This window comes from Canis lupus, chromosome 34 (genome assembly GCF_011100685.1).
Source record: "Canis lupus familiaris isolate Mischka breed German Shepherd chromosome 34, alternate assembly UU_Cfam_GSD_1.0, whole genome shotgun sequence".
Taxonomy (NCBI): domain Eukaryota; kingdom Metazoa; phylum Chordata; class Mammalia; order Carnivora; family Canidae; genus Canis; species Canis lupus.
In genome coordinates, this window is record NC_049255.1 from 25450422 (window position 1) to 25465282 (window position 14861).

Here is a 14861-nt window from a genome sequence, read left to right on the forward strand (position 1 = left end):
CTTATAACCATTTATGGCCATTTCTTTTCCATTTAAAGAAGTCCCTTTAGCAATACTTGTACAGCTAGTTTAGTGGTGATAAACTTCTTTGTCTTTTGTTTGTCTGAGAAACTCTTTATCTCTCCTTTAAATCTGAATGATAGCCGTGGTGAGTAGAATATTCTTGGTTGTGGGTTTTTTCTTTTCAGCACTTTGAAATATAATACCACTCTCTCTTTTGTCCTGAAAAGTTTCTGCTGAAAAATCAGCTGATAGCCTTATAGTTTTCCCCTTGTGGTAACTTTTGCTTCTCTCCTGCTGCTCTTAAAATCATTTTTGTAATCTTTAACCTTTAACATTTTATTATTATGTATATTGGTATGGACTTCCTTGGGTTCATCTTGTTAGGAACTCTGTGTGCTTCTTAGATGCAGATATCTCTTTCCTTCTCTAGGTTAGGGAAGTTTTCAGCTATTATTTAAGTTTGCTACCCCCTTTCTTTCTCTCTTCTTCTTATGGGATCCCCATAATTCAAATGTTTGTTTGCTTGATTTGTTCAAGAGATCCATTAATCTATCTTCGTTTTAAAAATTATTTTCTCTTTTTGTTGTTCAGCTTGGGTGTTTTCCATTACCCTGTCTTCCAGATTGCTGATTTGTTCTTTTGCATCCTCTGTTCTGTTGATTTCCTCTAAGGTGTTTTTTTTATTGCAGTTAATGTATTATTTAATTCCGTTTGGTTAACTTTTATGTTTTCTAACTTTTTAGTGAAGGTCTCACTGAGTTCTTTAGCTCTTCTCTCTAGCTTGGTGAGTATCTTTATGATCATTGCTTTAAGTTATCACATACATTGCTTATCTCCCTTTCAATTCATTCTTTTTATGAGTTTTTTTTTTTTTTCATTTCTTTTGGAGCATATTCCTCTGTCTCCCCATTTTCTTGACTTTCTGTGTTTGAATGGATTAGACAGAACAGCTACTTCTCTTAACATTGAAGGAATGGTTTTGTGTATGGTCATCCCTTATGTAGGCTGTGTGGTTGGTGAATTTTGTTGGCTGGAGCTGTGGCTGATATGGGTTAGAGGTCCTGGGGCTTTCCATGTAGCTAGTTCCCTGTCAGGACAGCTAAAGATGAAGTGGATGCAGGCTGGGGTACCCCGGGGTTCTGTGTATTGAGGGTATCCTTACAGGAAGCTAAAGCTGAAATAGGTGCAAACTGGGGTGTCCTGGGGCACTCTGTGAAAGGGGACTTTGGTGGGGAAGCCGGAGCTGATGTGTTATATGGGCTGGGAGAGCCATAAGCTTTATGTGCATAGGGTGCCCTGGCAGGATAGCTGAAACTAAAGTATGTACATGTCAGGGGATACTGGGGCCCTATACCCAGAGGCCATCTTGACAAAATAGCTGAATTTGAAGTGTATATACACCAGGGTATTTCAGGACTCTCCACATAGAGGGTGCCCTGGAGGGACAGATGAAGTTCAAGGTGAGAGGTCTTGGGGTGATCTGGGTAGAAGGCTCCCTGGCAGGATAACTGAAGCTGAAGTGGTTGTAAGCCACATTGTCCTGGGGTTCTCCATAGGGAAGATAGCTGGTGGACACTTGGAGCTGAATTGGGTGCATCCTGTGGTGTCCCAAGGTATTTGTTCTATGCGGGGGATTCCCTGACTAGATGACTAGAGTGTAGGCCAGTGCTCATGAGAGTGCTCTGGGGTGTTCCACACAGGTGATGCCCTGATACTGTGTCTAAAGCCAATGTAGGCGTAGGCCTGGGGTTCTTGGTGTGCTCTACACAGGGGCACCCTGGCAGAGTGGCTAGATCTGAAGTAGATCAGCCAAGAGGTTTTGGAGTACTTTGCATTGTAGGTGCCCCAGTGAGCTATGTGAGGCCAAAACAGTACTGGAATGTTCTGAAGAGTGCTTTGCACCTATGTCAACTTGACATGAAGGCTGCGGCTATAAAAGTATAGACCAGGGGTATCCTGGGGTGCACTACCTTGTGGTCACCTTTGTGAGATGGTTGGGGCTGGCATGGGCTAGGAGCCCAGGACTCACTGAGGCAGCAGGCCAGTGAAGGCACCCAGATTGTAGATTAGTTTGTGCTTTCAAGGTGTAGGGGTAGTATAGACCATGTCTGTCAGTTCCTACCATTCCTAGAGTGTTCCAGTAGCTCCCCTTACTATTTGGTGGAGTTCTAGGGTTCTTTTATATGCCAGTTGTTTTTTTTAAACAGTGGCCTTTTGAATAAAAAAAGGAGAAAAAAATGAAAGCATAAAAGAAAACATAAGAAAAAGAAGAAAAGAGGGGGGAAAAAGAAAGAAAGAAAGAAAATAAAAGAAAAAAACTCCAAGGTTTATTTTCTATGCCCTAGAGTGACTGGGGCTGGTGTGGGCTTGGGAACCCGGGGGTTGCTGAAGTGGCAAACTGGTTATAGGGACACAACTGTGCTCCCATCTGTGCTTTTAGGGTGAAGAGGAAACCTTTTCACTTTTTTTGGTAAGATTTGTTTATTTCTTTTGGGCGTTTGTGGGTGGGTGGAGGGGCAGAAGAAGAGGGAGATAGAGAATCTAAAGCAGATTCCCTGCTGAGCATCCCTTCCCAGATGCAGGACTTGATCCCATGACCCTAAGATCCTGACTTGAGTCAAAGTCAAGCGTGGGATGTTTAACTGACTGAACCACCCAGGCATCCCACCATTTCACTCTTTAATGCCTCTGACCCAAAGAGCATTTCTGCAGTTCCTTGGCTCTATTAACCACGTCTTTCTGTGCCTTGGTGCTTCCAGGGCTGGTATGGGCCTGTGGACCGAGGGTTTGCTGGGAGATCAAGCCAGTTATGATGTCCAAACCTTGTTCCAGTCTGGGCTCTTAAGGTGTAGGGGGAATATAAACTGGGCTCTCCAGTCCCTCTGACCCAGAGAGGATTCCACTATTCTTCCCACCACTGCTATGTGGTGGAATTCTAGTGTGGTCTCTTTTATATGCTGGTTGCTCTTTACACTGTGGCTCTTTCTCTGTACCCAAGGGCAGAAGAGTCTGTTTCTGGTCCCTCAGTTCTTCCCCACTGTTGTCTGTAGCATTGGGGGGTTGGAGTTTCCTTTGTTACCATGTCTTTGTCTCTCTTGGTGTTCTCTTTTGCCAGTCTTTCTGTCTTTTGTTGTGCAGAAGCTGTTCAGTAAGCCCTCAGTTCTTCAGGAGGAATTGTTCTATATATAGATGTGTAATTTGGTGTGTTCCATCAAGTGAAATCAGGGTCTTTCTACATTAACCCCTTGGACCAGAATCAAATGCATAGAAATGTTGAATCATTATGTCACACATCTGAAGCTAATATAACAGTGTATGTTAATTATAATTTAATTTAAAAATATCTTCCATAATTCCATATATAAAAAAATATCATTCATTTAGCACATAGTTATTAAGCACTCAATTTATTGATTGAAACAATTAATTCTATAGTTATTGAGAGCCAATTATGTACCAAGCACTGACTTACTAGAGGGGATTAGGAAAGGATTAACAGTCTTATAATTGGCTAATTCTTTCTAATTATTTACTGTATGATTCCCAGGTGTTTAGTCCTCTAACTTGCAGTTCTTAAGGTAACTTGCAATTTTTAAAGGTAAAATAAAAGTGTGTATGAATAAAGTGAATATGAAACAAGTCTTATTGCTGGGAAGGAGTCTTTGCTTGTGGAGGAATTGCCTTCTGAACTCCAAAATACTTCAATCTACAGGTGGGCTATAAGAATTCTCTTAAGAAGACTATGTAAACTTTTAGCTTTGCTTAAACTATGAGGAAAGGGTTAAGTAAGAAAAAAACTAACCTGTATACAAGATTGTGAGGGAATGTTTTAAACTACTTAGGGACACTTGTGTGTGTCCTTTAATTATTACTTTTTTACTTTGTGAAAATATACATAACATAAAAATTATCATTTTAAGCATTTTCAGTGTATAGTTCATTGCTGACATTGACATTATTTATTTATTTTTATTTTTATTTATTTATGATAGTCACAGAGAGAGAGAGAGAGAGAGAGGCAGAGACACAGGCAGAGGGAGAAGCAGGCTCCATGTACTGGGAGCCCGACGTGGGACTCAATCCTGGGTCTCCAGGATCGTGCCCTGGGCCAAAGGCAGGCGCCAAACCGCTGCGCCACCCAGGGATCCCTGACATTGACATTATTGACCATACATGACCATCATGATCATCCTCCATCTCTAGAACTTTCTCATCTTCTCAAATAAATTTCATACTCATTAAACAAAATCTTCCCATTCCTCCCTCCACCTAATCCTTGGCAATCATCATGCTATTATTTGTATTTATGAATTTGACTATCCTCATGCTATAGATAGAAGTTTTTTCTTCACAAAGTTCATATAACAAAGCCTAATTCCCAGTGTGATGTACTGGGAAGTGGGGCCATTGGGAGGTAAATTAGATCAAGAAGGTGGAGCCCTCATGAGTGGGATCAGTGCCCTTATAAAAGAGACCCCTAAGGGGGTATCTGGGTGGCTCAATTGGTTAAGCATCTGCCTTGTGCTTAGGTCATGATCCCAGAGTCCCAGGACTGAGCCCTGCATTGTGTTCCCTGCTCAGTGGGGAGTCTGCTTCTTCCTCTGACTCTCCCCCTTCTTGTGTTCTTTCCCTCTCACTCACTCACTCTCTCTCAAAAAAATTAAAAAAAAAAATAGAGAGAGAGATGAGCCCTGTGGGTATGGTAAAAAGCTGTCTATGAACTAGGAAGTAAGATCTCACTAGCTGCCAAATCCACTAGTATCTTGATCTTGGATTTTCCAGCCTTCACAGCTGTGAAAAATAAATGTTTACAGTTTATAAGTAGTCTATGGTATTTTATTATAGTAGCCTGAACTGGCAAAGATATCTAGGTACTTCATATAAATGGGATTATACAATATTTGTCTCTTTGTGACTGGCTTATTTCACTTAGCATCATGTCTTCAAGGTTCATTTGCGTTGTGACGTGTGTTAGAATTTCCTTTTTTTTTTTTTTAGGGCTGTATAACATTTTGTTGTGATGTATGTACATTTTATTTATTTTTTCATCTATCAATGGACATTTAGTTGCTCCTACCTTTTGGCTATTGTAAGTAATGTTGCCGTGAACATGGGTGTTCAAATATCCGTTTGAGTGTCTGCATTCTGTTTTTTTGGGTAAACATCCAGAAGTGGAATTGCTCGATCATATGGTAATTCTGTGTTTAATCTTTTGCATAACCACCACATTTTTCACAGTGGCTGTGTATTTTACATTCCCATCAGCAATGCACAAGGTTCTAATTTCTCCTTGCCAACACTTGTTATTTATTTTTTGTCATTATTTTTGATAATAACTATTTTAATGGGTGTGCAGTGGTATCTTGTTTTGGTTTTGATTTGTATTTTCCAAATGATCAGTGATATTGAACATTTTTTCACGTGCTTATTGGCCATTTGTATATTTCTTTGGAAAAACATCTATTCAAGTCCTTTGTTCACTTTTAAATCAGTTTGTTTGGTTTTTTTGTTGTTGAGTTGTAGAGGTTTCTTGTTTATTCAAGATATGAATCCCTTATCAGATATGATTTGAAATACTTTCTCTCATTCTGTGGGTTGCTATTTCATTTGCACATCTTTCAAGCGTCTTTAATACAGCTTAGAAGCATGTATTTACATGGAAGTATTCAACATTCATTGAGGCACAGAGGCAGGAGAAAAGAAACTTTGCCTTGCACATTTCTCATAATCAAGTTGGTGGAAGAGAATAACAAACATGTAATTAGAAAACAGTGTAATAAGGAACAACCAGGGCTAAAAGAGCACAGAGAAAAGAGCTCTGCTGCATTAAGTGTGAAGTGTTTATATCTACTCATTAAAGATGTTCCTCGAAAAACCTCCACTAGGGTTTTCATCCAACCTAGGGTATCAACAAATGCCCATATATGGATGGCCTATCAGAAGGTGAGAACCCAATTTCCATTTCTAGACTGAATTTTTTTCCCCTGGATGTCTTGCAGGTATGTCATAATCTTGTTCTGGCCAGTCTGTATATTTAAAAATAAAATGTGTGAATTTTATTTTATCAAAAAGTGTAATGATTCACCTTTAATCAAATTCTGATTAAATTTATTTTCTTTAAAAAAATCACTGAACTTTCACTTTCAAGGTCATTTTTGTACCTAGATGATGCCTAGATAATACAGAATAAATAAAAAGAAGTAATATTCAGTTCACTTTGTCACTGTCATATTTTTAAAGTTTGATTGAATATGAAACATTATTCATAATGATATTTAGAATTTCACCAGGAAGGTTAGAATAAATTACTTACAACTTCAAGTGATCGCTTTCAATATTCTAGAAAGATTTTGATAGAGTAAATATGTTAGTATTTTAAAAACTGGCAAGAGCTGTTGATCATAATGAAAGCAATATATGTGACTCCACTCTAAAGCTAGACTAAATTTTTAATCTTATCTTTAATTTATTTTAGTCATTGAACATTCATTTTACTTATCTATTTAATAATTGATTTTGGATAGCATTATCCTTCCAAGGAGACCAAAACAGAGCAGATAAGTCAGATTTTTCCAGTGTATAAGTGCTTTCCTATGAATATATTAGATGTTCAGAATCTATACAAATACCTTCTGTAGGGCTGCTTATTATTCATAGATGATAAAAATGACTAACAGTTATGTGTTTTTTATAGTTTATAAAGCACTTTGTTACATATATTATCTCATTTTGTCCTCATAGAAGATTTGTGAAATAGGCATTATTATCATCATTTCTACATTATAAGTGAGGAAATAAAGGCAGGGAGAGTTTAAGCAACTTGCTCAAGGTTACGGGACAAGGGCTTGTCTCTAACCCAAGCCTGCTAACTACAGATTGTGTTCCCTTTCCATCAGTTGTCACATCTCCTCTCATGTCTTTTGGTACATGAGTTTGCTTTTCTTTAAAGTTTTCTGGTGCCATTACCTGAACAAAATCACTTGTGAGAGCCTTCAAAGTTGTCTCACGTGGAGAAGTTGAGCCTTGTCATTCACAGGAGAGATTTGGTGATTATTGTGGAAGGAGTGAATTCTTAATCTATCAGATGAATTACTTAATTTCGAGTTTGTAGTCCCATGTTGCCAAATGTTTTCTAATAGAAAGGTTTAATCAATCAGGATAATATATTCCTTTTTCAGTCAAGATTTTCTTACACCATCATCTTTCGTATGAAGGCTGCTTCTAAATTCCCAGAGACTTCTCAGAGACTTTTCAGAGTCAGGGCATCTAGGACAAGTGGAGGAAGCATTAGGTCTGTGAGTTTCATTTGTCCAGGCTGGCATCTGCTGGCCCATCTGGTCCCTGAACATCATTTCTTTCTGCCAGCATCTGCTGAGACTTCTGAGCTCCCAGCTGGCTTCTAGTAATCAGCCTCCTTTGGCATCTGCTGTGGTGTCCTTCTTGTTCTTAGAACAAGGTTCTTCAGAGCTGATTGCTTTTGGTGCTGTATCTTCCTGGCTTTTGGCCACAAGGGGCAAAGGTCTTCTGCTCCTTCAGTCTTGCTCAGAAGCTGTGAACCCTTGTGTGCTCTCTGCAGACATAGCAACGCAACTGTTCACCAGCCCTGCAGTGCAGGGGAGCTTCTCTACAAGCCTTGCTCCACCCCAAAGTGCACCTGGAAAAGATATTGCCTTACCTATTATTTCCTCCCCTCTCTCCACTATAGGCCACATCTATGGGTGGGCAGTATGAGGGGCTTTTCCAAGGAATACTCACCATTGGCCATATATCTTGCTTCCCTAAGACTCACTATTCCATTCTCTAGTCCAAAGATTTATTTTTTCCTATGTGATTTCCTTGAATGTTCAACTCAATTTGTTACTTAAGTGTTAAGTACCAATTACTTATTTACTAAATTACTTAATGAATAATTTTCTTTTATCCCCATGCTCTATTCCTTCTTTACTTATGGACAACTATTTCAACCTATATAATGTATATTTTTGTTTGTATATCTTCTTAAAAATGCATATTGTTTTAAGTGCATTCATTTAATTTACACGAATTACTATTATTTATATTATAATACATAGTAATAACAATAGCATTATAAATAATATTATTAAAATATTACCCTTTATCTGTTTTGTCCTCATAGTAGGTAGGTACTGATGGGGGACTGGCACAAGGAGACTGTATACATTCTTTTGTGAACATTGGAAATGTTTTTGCTTATTTGGATAGTTTACTCTTCTTTAAACAGATGTTGAGGACTTCACATTAGCTGGACAATGGTGGAAAAACAAATGCAGCCAACTTTTAACAACTTCTAGTCTTGAGTGTCATGTTGAAGCTCTGTGAGAAAAGATGCATGTCCTGCCTCAAATCTCATTTCCAGAGGTGAAAGCGAAGCCAGGAAAGTGTTAATTAGTTAGGTTGAGAAAATATTCCGTCACTGAAGTATCTGCAGAACCCATTGCTATAGAGCCCCTGTGAGTTAGTTGGTGTCAGAGCTGCTGCTACTGCCGAGAAAGGAAGTCAGCTAGTTATGGAAAGACTTAGTCCTGGCTTATGTGAAAGAAAAATATTCTAGGAATCAGCAAGAAATTTAAAAACGCATATTGTAGGGTGAATGGGTGACGGGCACTGAGGGGGGCACTTGACGGGATGAGCACTGGGTGTTATTCTGTATGTTGGCAAATTGAACACCAATAAAAAATAATTTTTTTATTAAAAAAAGGAAAAAAAATAAAAACGCATATTGTAGATCAAAATTTTTTACCATACTCAAGCTTTATAAGTACTAAGCCTCAAACCTCAAATCCTTGCACTTCTGGGTTGAGTGTATTCTTTCTGCTGCTATAAGTAACACTTCAAAGCCACAAGTGAGTGTGGGGCTATTTAAGTATTATGATAATTAACCATTTTAGTCTCATTTTCTGGTTGCCAATACCATGGGGGTCAACATATGGCTCTTCTGTCTCTGTTAATATTAACCTTCAGCACAAGGATAGCCAGACCAGAGAGGCAGAGAAGACAAATTTCTGTAAAATCCAAACATGTACATATGCATAGCCTTATAAGACAGAGGGATGGGATTGGAACAGGGTCAGTCCATATGGGGTGGAGTGATGAAGATGTGGTGAAAAGAGGCAAGAATTGCCATTGCTTCATCGGAAATAAGTCTAGCTTTAGTCCTCGAATCTTGGAAATATTTTTTTTCATTATTTCTAATGCTTGCTTCCTGAGTCTGAGTACTTCCATGCCACCAGATCCTCTGTGCCCCTCCCAGCATTTTGTGTGCCTGCATTCAGGAAGCATTCAAAACCACATGTAGATCATGCCTTATAAAAATTGTATTATTCCTTCTCTCCTTCCAGGAGGTTTTACATTGTTATTAGGAAATGGGGATGCAGAGCCCTTGGTCTGTGATGATTTGATTTGCATAAAACTCAATCACTTAGATATTTCTGAGATATTATGCTCTGGTAAAAAAAAAAATATATATATATAGTCTGTATTTGGGAGTGCAGGGTGGTTCCTGTAATATGTTTCTGAATTTCTTGAGAAATTCAATTGCAAGGCCATCTGGTTCAGGGGTTTATGTCCTTGTCTTGAGATAATTGCATTATCTATACATCAGCAGTGATATTCTCCTTAGCTAACTGAGTCATCTCACAATTTCTGAAAATATTTTGATTTGATCTTTACTTTTGATTAAAGGACTAGAACAACGGAATCCTAGTGGATGGTCACAAAAACATTGAATATAGTATTTTTCTTGCTTAACTTTTTAAAGTAGAGCTAAGGTGGATTTCTTTTGTTTTTTGTTGTTTCTTCCCTTCCCCAGTTAAATCTTTTAGAAAATTTTACTAGGACATAGCAGAAATGCAAACTGGTAAACATTGACTGTAGGTAAAGTACTCATTAAAAAAAAATTATAAATGAGTGTAGTGATAGGAAAAGGCTAGAAGAATATAAGGGGGTTTGCAATTCAGGCATTCAATGAATCATGCCTAAAAGACAGAGAAACAACGTATGTATGTATACTGGGGTAACAGAATGAATCACAGTGGACAGACCTGGATGAAGGAAGAAAAATTACTTAAAGGTTAAGACAATAAGGGTACAGACAGGGAGCAGAGTGAAAATGAGGAGAGGTTAATATGAGAAGTTTGAGCCTAAAACATGAGAGAAAAACACCTTCCGATTATAATATAATGAAAATTTGAATTCAGTGTTTGTAATTAAAAACATTAATTCGACAAAAGGGACAAAAAAAGGAAGCAAGTTGAGAAGGAAATCAACCAGAGGAGAATAAGTCATCTGTGATGGTCTATTCATCTTTTTATTGGAAACACTGCTATGAACATGGTTGATGTGAAAACCAGTAACCTAGAGTCTAATGCCATTGTATCCAATTAGCAGTTTTTTAGTCATCATAAGGAAAACCTAAAGTGTAAATGAAATTGATCCAAAATAGCCTGGAATGATCAACTGAATAGGAAACTGAATGAGAAATCTGACTGGTTGAAATGAAAAAGCAGGTACCTTATCTGTTTCTCTAAAGAAGTTTCAAATTTGAAGAAAGTCCATGGTATTTTGATAGGGATTGCATTATATGTGTAAATTGCCCTGGGTAACGTTGACATTTTCACAATATTAATTCTTCCAATTCATGAGCAGGGAATATTTTTCCATCTCTTTGCGTCTTCCTCAATTACTTTCAGAAGTGTTCTATAGTTTTTAGGGTATAGATCCCTTATCTCTTTGGAGGTTTATTCCTAGGTATCTTATGCTTTGTGGTGCAATTGTAAATGGGATTGACTCCTTAATTTCTCTTTCTTTAGTTTCATTGTTAGTGTATAGAAATGCCACTGATTTCTGGGCATTGATTTTGTATCCTGTCACATTGCCGAATTGCTGTATGAGTTCTAGCAATCTTGGGGTGGAGTCTTTGGGTTTTCTATGTAGAATATCATGTCATCTGCAAAGAGGGAGAGTTTGACTTCTTCTTTGCCAGTTTGAATGCCTTTTATTTCTTTTTGTTGCCTGATTGATGAGGCTAGGACTTCTAGTACTTTGTTGAATAGCAGTGGTGAGAGTGGACATCCCTGTCGTGTTCCTGATCTTAGGGGAAACATTTTCAGTTTTTCCCCATTGAGAATGGTATTTGCTGTGGGCTTTTCATAGATGCCTTTTAAGACGTTGAGGAAGGAAGTCCTAGCCTCAGCAATCAGACAACAAAAAGACATTAAAGGCATTCACATTGGCAAAGAAGAAGTCAAACTCTCCCTCTTCGCCGATGACATGATACTCTACATAGAAAACCCAAAAGTCTCCACCCCAAGATTGCTAGAACTCATACAGCAATTCGGTAGCGTGGCAGGATACAAAATCAATGCCCAGAAGTCAGTGGCATTTCTATACACTAACAATGAGACTGAAGAAAGAGAAATTAAGGAGTCAATCCCATTTACAATTGCACCCAAAAGCATAAGATACCTAGGAATAAACCTAACCAAAGATGTAAAGGATCTATACCCTCAAAACTATAGAACACTTCTGAAAGAAATTGAGGAAGATACAAAGAGATGGAAAAATATTCCATGCTCATGGATTGGCAGAATTAATATTGTGAAAATGTCAATGTTACCCAGGGCAATATACACGTTTAATGCAATCCCTATCAAAATACCATGGACTTTCTTCAGAGAGTTAGAACAAATTATTTTAAGATTTGTGTGGAATCAGAAAAGACCCCGAATAGCCAGGGGAATTTTAAAAAAGAAAACCATATCTGGTGGCATCACAATGCCAGACTTCAGGTTGTACTACAAAGCTGTGGTCATCAAGACAGTGTGGTCCTGGCACAAAAACAGACACATAGATCAATGGAACAGAATAGAGAATCCAGAAGTGGACCCTGAACTTTATGGTCAACTAATATTCGATAAAGGAGGAAAGACTATCCATTGGAAGAAAGACAGTCTCTTCAATAAATGGTGCTGGGAAAATTGGACATCCACATGCAGAAGAATGAAACTAGACCACTCTCTTGCACCAGACACAAAGATAAACTCAAAATGGATGAAAGATTTAAATGTGAGACAAGATTCCATCAAAATCCTAGAGAAGAACACAGGCAACACCCTTTTTGAACTCGGCCATAGTAACTTCTTGCAAGATACATCCACGAAGGCAAAAGAAACAAAAGCAAAAATGAACTATTGGGACTTCATCAAGATAAGAAGCTTTTGCACAGCAAAGGATACAGTCAACAAAACTCAAAGACAACCTACAGAATGGGAGAAGATATTTGCAAATGACATATCAGATAAAGGGCTAGTTTCCAAGATCAATAAAGAACTTATTAAACTCAACAGCAAAGAAACAAACAATCCAATCATGAAATGGGCAAAAGACATGAACAGAAATCTCACAGAGGAAGACATAGACATGGCCAACATGCATATGAGAAAATGCTCTGCATCACTTGCCATCAGGGAAATACAAATCAAAACCACAATGAGATACCACCTCACACCAGTGAGAATGGGGAAAATTAACAAGGCAGGAAACAAATGTTGGAGAGGATGTGGAGAAAAGGGAACCCTCATACACTGTTGGTGGGAATGTGAACTGGTGCAGCCACTCTGGAAAACTGTGTGGAGGTTCCTCAAGGAGTTAAAAATATACCTGCCCTACGACCCAGCAATTGCACTGTTGGGGATTTACCCCAAAGATACAAATGCCATGAAACGCCGGGACACCTGCGCCCCGATGTTTATAGCAGCAATGGCCACGATAGCCAAACTGTGGAAGGAGCCTCGGTGTCCAACGAAAGATGAATGGATAAAGAAGATGTGGTTTATGTATACAATGGAATATTACTCAGCTATTAGAAATGACAAATACCCACCATTTGCTTCAACGTGGATGGAACTGGAGGGTATTATGCTGAGTGAAGTAAGTCAGTCGGAGAAGGACAAACATTATATGTTCTCATTCATTTGGGGAATATAAATAATAGTGAAAGGGAATATAAGGGAAGGGAGAAGAAATGTGTGGGAAATATCAGAAAGGGAGACAGAATGTAAAGACTGCTAACTCTGGGAAACGAACTAGGGGTGGTAGAAGGGGAGGAGGGCGGGGGGTGGGAGTGAATGGGTGATGGGCACTGGGGGTTATTCTGTATGTTGGCAAATTGAACACCAATAAAACATAAATTAAAAAAAAAAAAAGGACGTTGAATGTTCCCTCTATCCCTCCACTCTGAAGAGTTTTGATCAGGAATGGATGCTGTATTTTGTCAAATGCTTTCTCTGCATCTATTGAGAGGATCATATGGTTCTTGTCTTTTCTCTTATTGATGTGATCTATCACATTGATTGCTTTACGAGTGTTGAACCAGCCTTGCATCCCAGGGATAAATCCCACATGGTCAATGTGAATAATCTTAATGTATTGTTGGATCCTATTAGCTAGTATTTTGATGAGAATTTTTGCATCTGTGTTCATCAGGGATATTGTTCTATAATTCTCCTTTTTGGTGGGGTCTTTGTCTGGTTTTGGAATTAAGGTGATGCTGGCCTCATAAAATGAGTTTGGAAGTATCCTGTCCCTTTCTATCTTTCAGAACTGCTTATAGAATAGGTATTGTTTCTTCTTTAAATGGTTGATAGAATTCCTCTGGGAAGCCATCAGAGAGTTGGAACAAATAATCATAAGATTTGTGTGGAATCAGAAAAAAACCCGAATAGCCAGGGGAATATTGAAAAAGAAAACCAGAGCCGGGGGAATCACAATGCCGGATTTCAGGTTGTACAACAAAGCTGTGGTCATCAAGACAGTGTGGTTCTGGCACAAAAACAGACATATAGATCAATGGAACAGAAGAGAGAACCCAGAAATGGGCCCTCAACTCCATGGTCAACTAATATTCGACAAAGCCGGAAAGACTATCCGCTGGAAAAAGGACAGTCTCTTCAATAAATGGTGCTGGGAAATTTGGACAGTCACATGCAGAAGAATGAAACTAGACCATTCTCTTACATCATACACAAAGATAAACTCAAAATGGATGAAAGATCTAAATCAGAGACAAGAATCCATCAAAATCCTAAAGGAGAACATCGGCAACACCCTTCTTGAAGTTGGCCACAGCAACTTCTTGCAAGATACATCCATTAAGGCAAGAGAAACAAAAGCAAGAATGAACTATTGGGACTTAATCAGGATAAAAAGCTTCTGCACAGCAAAAGAAACAGTCAACAAATCTAAAAAGACAACCTACAGAATGGGAGAAGATATTTGCAAATGACGTATCAGATAAAGGGCTAGTATCCAAGATCTATAAAGAACTTCTTAAACTTGACAGCAAAGAAACAAACAATCCAATCATGAAATGGGCAGAAGACATGAACAGAAATTTCATCAAAGAAGACATGGCCAACAAGCACATGAGAAAATGCTCTGCATCACTTGCCATCAGGGAAATACAAATCAAAACCCCAATGAGATACCACCTCATACCCGTGAGAATGGTGAAAATCAACAAGACAGGAAACCACAAATGTTGGAGAGGATGCAGAGAAAGGGGAACCCTCTTGCACTGTTGGTGGGAATGTGAACTGGTACAGCCACTCCGGAAATTGTGTGGAGGTTCCTCAAGGAGTTAAAAATAGACCTGCCCTACGACCCAGCAATTGCACTGTTGGGGATTTACCCCAAAGATACAGATGCAATGAAACGCTGGGACACCTACACTCCGATGTTTCTAGCAGCAATGGCCACAATAGCTGAACTGTGGAAGGAGCCTCGGTGTCCATCGAAAGATGAATGGGTAAAGAAGATGTGGTTTATGTATACAATGGAAT